Here is a 13388-nt window from a genome sequence, read left to right on the forward strand (position 1 = left end):
TTGAATTACCCTCAGCTCAGATGAGACCCTGAGAAACATAGCCAACTGACCCTAGTGGGCTTTCACCCCCTCTCCCTCCCCCCAAAAAACCTACACCCTGTTTTGGCTCAGTACTGCCCCCACTTAGGAGTACAGAGCCTATCATATCTGTGAAGGCAACTGTGACAAAAGAATGAAAAGACATTTAAAACCTGGGCACTTTTTCAGAGGAGGGTTGCAGATTAGTTCACTTTGGCTGAATCACTAAGATGTTTGTATTCACGGAGATCTTTGCCACTCTTTGAAATCTGGTCCTTTCCCCTAGGATTTGAAAAAGCAAGGGCCCTCGGGAGGCTTAGCAGAACTGAGGGAAGTGGCCCCAGCGGTGAGGCTGGGGAAAGTCTGATTCAGCCTGCGGTGTTCACACTACAGGTTTCAGCTGTGTGTAAGAGAACCAGATCTCAGCTGCCTGCGAGGAGCCTGCCAGGGTCCCCCAGCAAAGCACAGACCTCCTCCTTCTGGTCCCAGGATGGGAAGGAAGCAGGAGAGAGGGGCTGAGAGGGGGAGGAGGGGAAAAGAGAGGATGCAGAGAAAAAGAAATCAGACAAAACACTCTCTCCTCCTACTCCTCAAGGCATCACTATGAGATGTCAGAACCCTAATCAACACCAGCTCCAGGCCCCATCCTCCCAGCCCCAGCTGCCATGAAAGCCAGGCCCTGCCAGCAGCAGCTCCTCCTCCTCTCTGTCATCAGCCAGTCTGGCCTGACACATTGAGCCCAGGCTGCTGAGTATTGTCCTAAAAGCAGAAAGAGAGAGAGAGAGGAAAGGGGAAAGAAAAAAAAAAAAAAAAAAAAAAGAGAGAGAGAGAGAAAGAAAGAAAAAAAACCACTCACTCAATCACATGACCTGACAGGATTTGTAACCATTTCTTTTTGTGCCACAAAGAATGTTAAATACATATACTAAAGCCCCACAAAAGGAAAGGAGCTAAAATGGGACAATAAGGAAGCCTTGCAAGGTAAGAGCCTTTTCAAAGAAAGGCTGTGACTTTCTAGGGTAGGGGGAGGTGTTCATTTCAGGCTACACCACTCTGCCAGTGGGGGCTTGTTTAATTTCACATGGCTGCTGGTTTGCCAAGGGTCATCAGCAGGGGAAAAGTGACTAACACAGGAAGGAGATTGTGCTGGTGCTACCCCAATTCTTTATTTTCTAAATTCTGCTTATCCTGATTTTTCTCTCCCCATAGCGCTACTGAGGACATGTTAGTGTGTGTATATGTTCCTAACCGTTTGGAGAGGTAGATGTGCAGGCTTCATTTTTTTAGGAATATACTACAACCCTTGCCCCAAATATATTGCCTTTGATGTTGTACTGGAGGAAATGGGAGGTGGGAGCTATTAAAAGCTAGTTTCTAGGGGAAAACAACATCAGCTGGGGGTGGGGTGGAGGGTAGGTTAAGCTGGAAATAGTTAAAACAACTAAAGCTCTTTAGATATGGAAGATTTTTTGTCAGATTTTTAACAGCTTGGAGGAAGGGGAAACTGCATTAATTTGTATGTGTTTGTTTGAAATAAAGGGCTTGTAAAAGGAAACAGCAGGTCTGGCTTTTTTTTTTTCTTTGAATTTTCGTTGTGTGGTGTTTATTGTGGTTTTAAAAAAAAATCCCAAATGTAACCTGAGCTCTTCACCTCCTCCCCTCTGAGAAAGGGGTTTGAAAAATGACTGTTTGCTGAAATGTATTATTGAAAGCAGGAGGAGGGATGTGGTGATGGGGGAATCTGTAGCTCTCACATTTCACATTCTTTAGCAACCTTCCCTTTTCTTAAATGTGTACGGATACATACGCGCACACACCACAGAGGTTTTCAGAAAAGCAGGCCCCAGTACAGTTAACCCTTGGGAATTAATCTTTCTTCTTCTTACCGTTTGGTTTAAAATAAAAAGTCAGAATCTTGCTCCCCAATAGAGAAACGGAAAGGGGGTGGGGAGACAATGCTATATGTTTTATAAGGGGCATAGGGAGAGAAAGTTTGAATCAGGGAAGTTTCTATACAGTAAGAGGGAAAACTGGCTGCTGAAAGCTATGCAAAGAGCTGGATGACATTTTTTTCCTTCCCTTGATATTTTCCATATGGTTCCACTCCTCTTGCATGGATTCCTGTCAGTCATGTGGCTACTGGGTGTCTCTGCGTTCAACAGCCTTTAACCTCCATTTGTTACTTAAAATTTTGTAATGATCAACAAACAGAGCTTAATAATAATAATAATAATAAATAAATAAATACCTAGCTCTTATATCTTTGTGTTGTGATTTGCCTTTTTATTTTTATTTTGCTGCACCCAAAAGGCTTTTACAAACCAAAATTTCATGCTTTTCTGAATTTTGCAAAGGATTGCGTGGCGATTCTCTCTTCTTTTTAAAGCTTAGTCCAGATTAAAAACTGTCTCTATGAGGCCTGATCAACATCTAAAATGTTCAGGTCCACCTAGCTATGTCATTCAGGGCTGTGAAAAATCTTGTGCCCTTAGCACTGTAGTTAGGTCAACCTAACCCCCTGGAATAAAAGCAGCTAGGTTGACAGAAGGATTCTTCTATCAACCCAGAATGGATCTGCCTCTTGGAGAGGTGGTTACCTAAATTAGTGGTTTTCAACCTGTGGTCCACAGACCTCTGGGGGATCTGCAGACTATGTCTAAGATTTCCAAAGGGGTCCACAAATGAAAAAAGGTTGAAAACCACTGACCTACATCAATGGAAAAAACCCTTCTTGCTGCTGTAGGAAGCATTTACAGCTGCAGCACCGTACGGTAGCATAGACATACCCAGAGCCACATTGCTGCTGGCTGTAGGCTGCCCTCCCCTCGCCCACTGTGATTTAGAAGTTGACAGACAAGTAGTGGGTGTGCATGTGTGACATGTTCCCTGGGCCCAGCCTAATGCTATGTTGAAGGTTTATGACTGGACCCCTGCTGCAGATGGGGATAGCAGGGTGGTCTGACCCACGGTGGTCTGAAAATATCTCAGCAGAACTTGCTCAGGAAATTTTGTGAGAGCTTGTGGGGGTGTGGTGAAGAGGGTTATGAGGAGTTTGTGGGTAGGAAGAGGGGACTGTAGGGAGGCAAGCTGGTGAGGATGGGCCTGTGGGCAATTTGTGATTGCCAGTAAAGAAAGATGGCAGAGTTTGTAGCAGAGGTTACAGAGCTTTATGGAAGTAAGGTGTATGTGTGGGTTATAAGAAGCCTGGGGGAGGGTATCAAGTCTTGTGGAAAATTGTCAGTGTTCTCTTCCAGCTCTCGCGCTCTCTGCATTACCTTAAAGCCTTGTGTACTATAGGAAAATAACTTGCTCCTGGGCATCTTCCTTGACACACCAAGTAGTCACCTTTGCTGAGTCTTAACAAAACAGCCTGATTATCCCAGCCCTGTCCAACTGGGAGTGTTTCTGGGCTGCAGGAGCTTTCTCTCTGCCATGGAGGGAGGGGGGGTTACTTTGGAGTATTCAAGGCAGGAGAGAGAGGGAGCCTCAGTTCCCTTCCGCAGGAAGATGCTGATGTGGACCTGGATGGGCTTTATCTCTTATCTGTAAATAAAAACAATAAATAAATAAACCCCAGGAGATAGAAAGGGTTAAGGCCCCTTCCTCTGTCCCCCTCCCTCTTTAAATGCAGGAAATGTACTAAAATGGATGGCCATTTTTGGTGATAGGTTGTGGTTCCAGTAACAGGAGATTGCTCTCACACAAGAGGAAAGCAGTGGGAAGAGGGGAAGCCCAGGGCGGCTAGTACCTTCTCATGCTATAACATCTCCCTGGATGTTTCACAGCTCTTCACGCTGGAGATTTGGGGGTGCAAAATGAGAGATTACTTGGTATCATCAACACCAAGTGTTCAAAGAACATGAGTCAGCCCCCCTCCCCGCCAAAAATCATGATTGGCTTAAAAATGCTGACACTTTAAATGAGAATGATTTTGGAGTTCTTTTTGTCTTCTGAGTGAGCCTTTATGACTCACATTTTCAAGCTTTTCTCTGCAACTGGAGGGCTGGAAAGGTAATTTTTTTATGAAAGCTGAGATTCTCATGCAACATGGCTCCAGGTAAAACAGCAAATATTGGAAGACTCAGGATAAAATCGTGAGTGTTGGCAATACTGATTTTTTTTCTCTCTTTTCCTTTTTGCTAGCTTCCTACACTCTCAGCCCTGCCTGGAAGGGGCTCTCTTTTGGGGGGAGAAGAGAATTCACTCTCCCTAGCCAATTCTGTGTCTGCAGATTAGTACCAACTGTGATTATGGCTTTTTGATGTAAGCAGTTATGTTGCCAGGGTCTGGACTGAGATCCCCCTAGCTCACTTTACACAGGCTACTAAAGAACCATGAGAGTCTAATGACTATGGCTGGTTATTTATCTTTGCAGAAAATGGGAGAAAAGTCCTGGTTTATCCCAGGAGATGGGGATGAGGAACACACAAAAGTAATATTTTCTGTTTTTTTTTTTATTATTAAAATGATTTATAAACTTATTACTTAATTCCCTGGCCACAAACTTGTAAAAAAAAAATCATAGTGGAGTCTTCTTCAGAACTGGTCTAGCTGGGCTAACAAAGATAATGGGAGAGTCTCCTTGCTGCAGCCCTCTTCCACTGCTCTGGTGATGTAAAGGGGCCTTAAAAGTGGTGGAACAGTCCCCTGGGAATTCTCTCAGTACAGAGGCAGCATAGGGCTGATATAGGCAGCTTTCTGCATAGTCTCTGATATAGGGATGTGCTGGGGCAGATGCAGGCAGACGGCAGGAATGGCTGATATAATATGTATCAGAGGGGTAGCCGTGTTAGTCTGAATCTGTAAAAAGCAACAGAGGGTCCTGTGGCACCTTTAAGTCTAACAGAAGTATTGGGCGCATAAGCTTTCGTGGGTAAGAACCTCACTTCTTCAGATGCAAGAAGTGAGGTTCTTACCCACGAAAGCTTATGCGCCCAATACTTCTGTTAGTCTTAAAGGTGCCACAGGACCCTCTGTTGCTTGATATAATATGGCTATTCTAGGCTTCAGAGCAGCCCTTAAGGGAGCCATGCAAGGCTGTTGTTAGTCCAGCTTGCACTGGGGGCCATAATAGCCCACAGAGAAGACCAGAATTAGCTTTGACTCCTGCCCAGTGCAGATTGTGGCCCATTGACTTTCTATGGGAAAAATCCCTAGATGTCCATTTGTTATGAGAGTTATAAGAGTGACACATACAGCATCACTAATGAACTGTTGGTCTCTGCTGACTCAGACAGGACTGCTTGACACCAGTGATCTAGAGGAGAAAGGTTCTGTATCCCATAAATAGATCTCCCTTTAAGGCAAATTGCAAAGCATCAGAAAATGTGTTAGAAGTTTGACTCTTCTCAGTAATAACAGTACAAACAACTTTTTTTAACCCCCCCCCCCCGCAAAGACTTGGCAAATAAGTCGAAGGAGAATGAATTCTTTTTTTGCACAGTTTTAAAACAAAATAGTTAATTCCACATATACCATTCTGTTAACGATCTGGGATTTTAAGTAGTTTCTTCATTTATTTAAAACAGCTTTGCAGTTCACCTTTAAAATCGCTTCCCACCATATGGCCTAATCATTTCCCTATGCCACACTTTTTTTCTAATTATCAAACCCATTTGCTTTAAAATAGGTGTTTTTAATTTCACAGCCTTTTCTTTTTCTCCTGCTTGATCTTGCCCTGAAGCCAGGAGGCTGAGTCTGTGACATCACATTCATTCTCTATGGCAACAGGCAGTGATTTACTTATTTCAATTTAATTAAAAAGCAGCTTTCAGATTCTAAGTATCTTATATATTCTGTCACTGGGTGACTGGCCCTTTAAAGGGAGATCGGTCCAGTCCCAACTGTGACATATTTAGCTTGCTTATCCAGGTAGAGAACACAGTATTGCCAACCTCAAGAGATCACAAATCATGAGATTGGCCCCTAAAATCATGAGATTTAAAAACCCATCAAATCATATTTTTTAATATTCTTTACTCATCTGCCAATGTGTGTGAGAGAATTTCAGGTTGAAAAGTCAACCTTAAATGCACACCTCTCCCTGGCTGCTCTGATGGAGGCTCCATTTACCATTTCCTCCCCCCTAAGACTGGGGAACTGCCATCCATTTCCTTTTAGTGTCCTGACTGCCTCCCCTCCTAGTTTACCACCCATTTTTAATCAAAGAAACTAAGTAGTTCAAGAACTACTAAGCTAATTAATGCATCATGGTTCATGCTTGCAGATAGAACTTAATTTACTTTTTAGAGTTGATGAATTACAGATATACATATCAAAGAACTTTGAACTTATATCAATCATTCATATAAGCCATAATGTCACAGTAAAAACAATATGGAATTGATTTAGCCTTTTGCAAGAATCCATCCTTCCCCCTGCACCCCATTCTCCTGTAACTCCTAAATCTGCCTCCTGCATCCCCTCAGCCTCCTCATCCCTATCCATCTTTTACAGTGTCCCTGCTGCTGCTCTCAGTCCCTGTGTCCTGTCCAGCCCCCTGGCCCACAGAGTGGCAGCCATTTACCTGTGGGCATGGCTCCAATCTTACTGGAAACAGTGGGAGGTGGCAGCCACCTTTATTAAGGGCAGCCTTGTTGCCACATGCATGTAGACTGTAGGGAAATGGCAGCCATCTTGCTGGCGTCAGCCCCATTGATAGGAACAGGGGATGGTGGCCATTTTGAATGAGGGAAGATTTGTGAGTCAGGCAAAAAAACACCCCAAAGTCACCAGAGCCAGGAATAAATCACGAGAGTTGGCAACACTGAATAAATGAGCAAAGTCACATGACAGGCCAGTCATGTGGCGACATCAGATCTTCTGGGGTGGAGATAAGACCAAATTCTGTGTAGAATTGGAGGGGGAGAAGGGAAGCTCCAGTAGGACACCCTGGGAGTAGCTGCTTGGTAGAGAGCAGGAGGGACTCAGGAAAGAAGCCAGACCCTCAGAAAGGAGTGGCTGGACTCAGCTTGTGGGGGGTGGAAGACTCTTTCATTTTTGTTATGGATTTGGTTATGTTGGAAGGGGTGGACTTGTTTCTTTAATGATTTAGCTGGAGGGCCAAATCACCGCAGCAACCAGTCCAAGCTGGAAGGTCAGGTGATCTAACCTGAGTGAGGAGAAACTGAGGCAGTAGCTAGCCCGAAGACAGACAAGGTAGGCAGTGCTGCTACACCCACAAATAAAAATTCTTCTCTCTCAACCTGTTCATCTCCTGTTTGACTCATCCCCTCTGGAAAAAACTAGGAAAAAAGCACCTGACATAGGCGCCGACTCTGTGGGGGGGGGGTGTGTGCTCTGCACCCACTGGCAGCCAAGCTCCCCTCATCCCCCGCCCCAACTCTTCCTCCCCTGAGCGCACCGGGTCCCCGCTCCTCTGCCTACCTCCCAGCACTTCCCACCCAGCCGCTGCCAAACAGCTGTTTGACAGCGTTAGCATGCTCAGGGGGGAGGGAGAGGAGCGGGAATGTGATGCGCTCAGGGGAGGAGGCGGGGATTTGGCGAAGGGGTTGGAATGGGGCGGAGACTTTGAGGAAGGGGTTGGAATAGGGGCGGGGGAGAGGTGGGGCAGGGGCGGGGCCTCATGGAAGGGGTGGAGTGGGGGTGGGGCCGGGGGCAGATGGGCGGGGGGTCAAGCACCCACAGGAAAGAGGGGAAGTTGGCACCTATGGCATCTCAGGCGGCGCCGCTTTCTATCTGCAGCTCCCAGCCCAGGCACTGCAGGTGAGTCCCTCCTGCCCCGCAGAGGAGAAGGGTGGGGAGAGGGGAAAAGCAGTGACTCACAGGTGGAGGAGGGAAGAGAAGCGAACGGGGGGGTGGGGCCTTGGGGGAAGACGTGGGGCAGGGGGGGGCAGGGCAAGGGCAGGGCATTGGGGGAAGAGGTGGGGCCTTGGGGGGAAGAGGCAGGGCGGGGGAGGTTCCGGCATTCCTGCTGGACTGTCTGGTATTTAAATACTGTATTACAAAGTTGGCAACCCTAGATATATCTGAGTGAGAAATGGATCCCTTCAGATTTAAGCAGGTCACAGAGTGCAAGACTGGGGTGTCCTGGGATTTTGAGTGCTCTAATTTTTGTACACATCTTAACACAATAGGGCCCTAATCCTAAATGGATTCTCTGGGCACTACTGTAATGCAAATAATACTTTGTGGTAGCCAGGGCAGAGGAAGTGTAAAGGGAATGGTGGGGAGCATTGGCAGTAAGAGAGGAGATGGCAAGGTAAGGGAACTTCTGTTAGGGGAGGCAGGAAGGGTAGGCAGAGGATGCTGGAGGTCAGGTGAATTGGTATCAGACCTGGAAAAACTAGTACTGAACTATCAAAATAGGTGCAGCTCCAGGGGACGGTATCACAGCATTGCTAAGTACTCCCCACCCCCTTTTCTAAGGGAAAATAATTCCACAGAAGACATTTCAAGTGGCTTAATTCTCAGGCTGGGGTTGTCTCTTTTGTATTGTCTGTAGTAGGAACTGGACATGGTTTAATCTGCCTTTTCAAACCATGTAACTAATAGATATGTTCTTCTCTGGATTGCACTAATATGAAAGAAGAGAACTTGGCCCTTAAATTCTATGAAACTTCCAGGAGTCGATATGGCAGAAAAGTGACTCTAAAACTAGACCATCTTACTCAGCAGAGCTGCTTCCTGTGCATATTCAGAGTCATACATAGGTACTGACTTTAATGACAGAAGTCGGTTTTTACTCCTGTTAGCCCTGCAGAGCCCATACAGCAATGACAGAGGGAATTGGATTCTCTTTTGGCTTGTTCATTATCATCAACAAAATTATGAGCAAAATTCCAGTTGCAGAATCTTTATTTCTGGTGATGGTGCATACACTGGAACGACCCCAGCTGAATTTGCAAGGCTGGCAGTTAGATACACTATTTTTTTTAAACTAGTAAACTGAGCAAAATTGATGTAGAAGTCATTGAAAGATAAAACATGAAACCTCAAGATGCCATTTTAGTCACTTAAAGTGCATTATTGCATTTTAAAATGATACACTCAGTTCACGTTCAAATTGTAACATCCCTCATTCTTTATTATGAGTGTTATTTGCATACATGTGTGGTCTTTGTGCCATAAGCGTTCATCTGCTCCTGTTGCTTACCCACACCTGGAGTCAGAAATCCACTCTAGTAACATCAGACTTAATTTCTGTACAGACTATTTTGTCATCTATAAATAGGGAAAAATCCTTACATGGTTGCTGTGAAGATAAATTGATTGTCTGTAAATTGCTTCTAGGGATAAAGAACAAGGGAAGGAGGGAAATACAGAAAAATGGAGGATGTAGTACTATGTTTTTTTTTCTAAATAGACTATTTTTCCCTTATGAAGAGAGCTGCCTATTTTTCCTAAGCCTATCAATGTGACTGTTCACAGGGTAAGAAAAGTTTGTCACCATTAATATGCTGACTGTGAAATGTATTTTTAAGTTTGTAACTATAACTGGCATTTCTGAGCATAGTTCTGATGGTAGCCATCTTGTTGAAAAATAGTAAAAGTAGTATAATGTGACACCACTAGCTGGAGAGCCCAATGAGATTAAAAAATATTTATGGTTAAGATTAAATCACAGGGTGCCACTAGTTTACATTCTCTTTGAGCCTTCAACCTGCATAACTTTTCAACCATATGGTTGCCTTCAGCAGTGCCAACAGTAGTTAAATCTTAAAAACAAACAAAAACTTCACATTTTAATTTTGGTGACAAATTCTTCTCACTGCAAAGTTCGCAGGACTAAGCAAATTGAGAGCGGGTTTCCTTTCTCTTGCCCTCGCTAGAAAATTAAGTCATGTTAAAGCACAACCTTGTTAACACTGTTAAACATGACTTTTCAGTCTGTTTAACTCATGTTCTAACATGACTTAATTTTCTAGCGCAGACAAGGGGAAACCCCTTAAGCTTTTCTCCTTCACACCCTGTGTTTGAAAACAAAGGCCTATTTAAACTAGAGAACTGAACTGTTGGTAATTGAAGCAATGCACAAGTGTAAGTACCAATAATGCCATGAGTCCACACTAGCCGTGCTGTTTGGGGTGCAGGTTGATAGCAGTTTTACCCCACATTCACACTACTGCTGTGTTCCACGGTCTTCTGGGTGCCTCTCCTACAGTTCCTTTTGTCGCCACCTGAAGCAGTAGCTTCTGAAATATTTTGACAGACCATCTGAGAGCCCAGTAGAATTATGGGAGAAGAGGTCAAACTTCCATAATTTCCCAGTAAATCCCACCATCGCAATGACCACCATAAGTTCCTAGGCTCTTTTTCAAAATGGAGGCCAGGGTAAAAGCTTGTCTCTTGCTCCTGTGTTTCTGCTGTAGTGTTTGAAAAGCAGTTGTGAGGCTGTAGTGGTAGGGTGTTCAGGCAGTACCAGTTGAGAGACTCAGACCAAGACTAGAAGTTCATGGTGCTCAGGATGCAACAGTCAAAACCACCCCCAAACTGCCTGAGGAGGTGGCTCTGTGCTGTGCTTGCAGCTGATCACCAGGTGGAGTGGTGCTTTTGTGTCTGGACCATGACCACAGCCTGGTGGGACTAGATTGTTCATCCCAGGTCTCAAGAACAGCAAAAGCAGCATACGTTAAGGATGAAGAAGACAATTTTTCTGGATCTCTGTGGTGAGCTAGCCCTGAAATGGCAGTGCCAGACTGCAAGGATAAGCTCTCCTTGTCATTGAAAAGCAAGTGGTGATTGCCCTGTGGTGGCTGTCTGCCCTGGGTAATTATTGGGCATCAGCATGGGGTTGAGAAGTCCATAGGGGTGCTGTTGTGATAGAGGTTTGCAGGGCAGTATGTATCAGCAGTGAGTTGTTGGGTGTGGGGGGCACAATCAAAGTGATTAATGTGCTAGAACGCACTAAGTAAGTTAAGCAGTGCAGGAGACGTAAATGGAACCCATGTGCACATTTTGTGTCTTCTTTCTTGCCCAGGAGTATGTTAACAGAAAGGGTGCTCCTCCGTGGAGATAAAGGCCTTTCTGAATCATTGGGTGTTCATGGATGTCTATGTAGGAATGGCAGGCAAAGCAGAACTTTATTACCACGGAACAGCTCTGATGTTGATGGTATTTCTGTCCCCACTTGGCTCTGTCTGTGACCCTTTGTACTCCCTTTAGGATGGCTAAATAAACCTCTGCCTGATCAAACAAGACAGAGATTAAACCATATACTTGAGTGGTGCAGGAAGATGGTAGGTTAGAGTGTGCATTTGGGAGACAGGAACCATGGTGGAGGTGTTTGACCTGGAATGAATGTTCAGTGGCTAACGTCGTGATTATTTGTATTTGCCTGCTGCATTTTGCATAAAGTGAAAGCAAAGATGATGATGTCAATGAACAGTGACGTGCTAAGGCGGTCGGGCTGGAATTAACTTATGCACATCTGGACAGACAAGTCATCGCACCTGAGGCTGTTAGCACAGGCTTCAATTGCCATGTTGTATAAATTAGAAATGCTCCGTGCACCCACTTTCAAACTGGTGATGGGGAATTGAGTATGGAACAGTGAAGTGAATGTAACTTGGGATTTGTAGTGTATAGTGAATCACTTCATGCTGTGATGCAGCTGGGTTTCTTTTAATGTATGAGACCTAAATTCTCTTTCTTTGTATGGTGAGGAGGTTTATGGAAGAGTGGATTATTGCAGTGCTTTGCTTTTCAGGTGGCAGGATTATACTGCGGATGGCTTTACAAGGGTTTTGTGTGCTAATAGTGAGAGAGATGATAGAGGAGTAAACTGATGTATTGATATTAAATAATAGTATTGCTGATGTTGAAATCAAAGGTTCTTTGTACTTTGCACAATAAATTATTTTACATGCTGACAAGCTTACAGGCCATGCAAAATATAACATATATATATATAAAATGACAATTGTACAAGAGCAGAGCAATATAGATCTTTTCTTCCAGCACTTGAAGTGCCTTTCGTTGGGATGTACATTTTCTTTTCCATCCTCTTGCATGTGGGTAGAAGAGTGCTTGGGAAATGATTGAGAGGGAGTTGGGAGTTGGAGGCAGTCCAAGAACTATTGTCCTGATTGATGCCATGGGTATTGGGTAGGTGAAACAGGAGCAGGTGCCAGCTGCTGGGTCAAAGTCACTTTTTCTTGTGCCTTTTACATAAACAGATTCTTTTAGAATTGTCTGTCCTCCATTTGCATCTCCTTCCTGGTTGAATAGATTCCTGCATAACTCCCTTGTTGTCCTGCCTCTCCATGAGCTTTTCAGTGCTGCCTTTCACAGGTGATCCTCATCTTGTGCTCTTTAAACTGGCACAAAGGCTCTGAATCTGGTTCTCTTAGCTTTTCCTCTTCCTGGACCTCATTGCTGTGGAGTCAGTCTGCAAACCTTCCTACCTGTTCTGGGACATCTGTATTGCTAGAATGCACAATACAGTGAAAAACAAGAAATCAGAGTTGATCATAGCAATGTTCCATCAATCTCTTGGAATACTTAGACATGCTATAAAAGTAGCAGTTTTAGTTCAGTTTTGAATTCCAGTGCTTACTTTTAAGCCACTCTGTTAGTGGCATAGAAATGCTAAGGACATATTAAAAGTCACAGACATTACAGTAATAAGATGGGGTGGGGATTACTTTAAGGTGAAAATGGGACTGATGAAGAGGGAAGGAGAGGAGCATGTGGTGATCACTGCAATAGAGTAACAAAGATGGCTTATTACAAAGAACATCTCTTTGTGGAGGTTCCCAGCCAGGGAAGAAAGAACTGTTCAAGGGAATGAGACGAAAGCGTGATAAGTTTTGCACTATAATTATTAACACATATACTATTTGACTAGTTCCACGAATGGAGCTGGTGTGAGAGTTTCTGGATGTGGTATGGGGAGGGATATATGTATTTCCCAAACTTGTTTGCAAAGATTAAGCATTTGGTTTCATCCAGGGCTTTTGGACATAATTGCTAAGGAGTTGGGTGGGTGGGAGTAAGGGCTAAAATTAATAAGTAGCACTGTTCAATTGTCATTTTTGCACCACTTACTCATGGCCTGTGTTAGTTGAGCATCAGTCCAATTCCTAAACATGCTTTGCACTGCTTCAAAGATATGAAATAGAGTGAATCTGATTAGCAATGCTTTTCATGCATTGAACAAAAAGTTATTGCAAGCAGATAAAAGCACCATGCTACTAAGGCACCATAGCCAAGCATATGTGTTGACAGATACAATGTAACGTAACTGCCATGGCCATACAGCCCCGTTTGTAATTTCTTGTAATAGAAACTGCTTCCTTTTAAATTGCAGTTTCTGTTTTACTTTTTGATTTGTCTCCTTCCTGCTTGTCTGCCATTTTGAGTCTGGTCACGTGGTACAGCTCATCCAGCTGGTATGCACGCCCCGCTGG

At 44.2% G+C, this 13388-nt stretch overlaps 1 protein-coding gene across 1 annotated transcript in view; it reads left to right on the forward strand.

Moving 5' to 3' along the window:
* Window positions 1-840: 840 nt before the first annotated feature.
* Window positions 841-13388, forward strand: part of TCF20 (transcription factor 20) — a 200206-nt gene continuing 187658 nt past the window's right edge. The window contains exon 1 of the mRNA XM_005293044.5: window positions 841-999. The gene's annotated coding sequence lies outside the window, so the exon portion shown is untranslated. The remainder of the gene's footprint in view (window positions 1000-13388) is intronic.

The sequence above is a fragment of the Chrysemys picta genome, chromosome 1 (assembly GCF_011386835.1).
Source record: "Chrysemys picta bellii isolate R12L10 chromosome 1, ASM1138683v2, whole genome shotgun sequence".
Lineage (NCBI taxonomy): Eukaryota > Metazoa > Chordata > Testudines > Emydidae > Chrysemys > Chrysemys picta.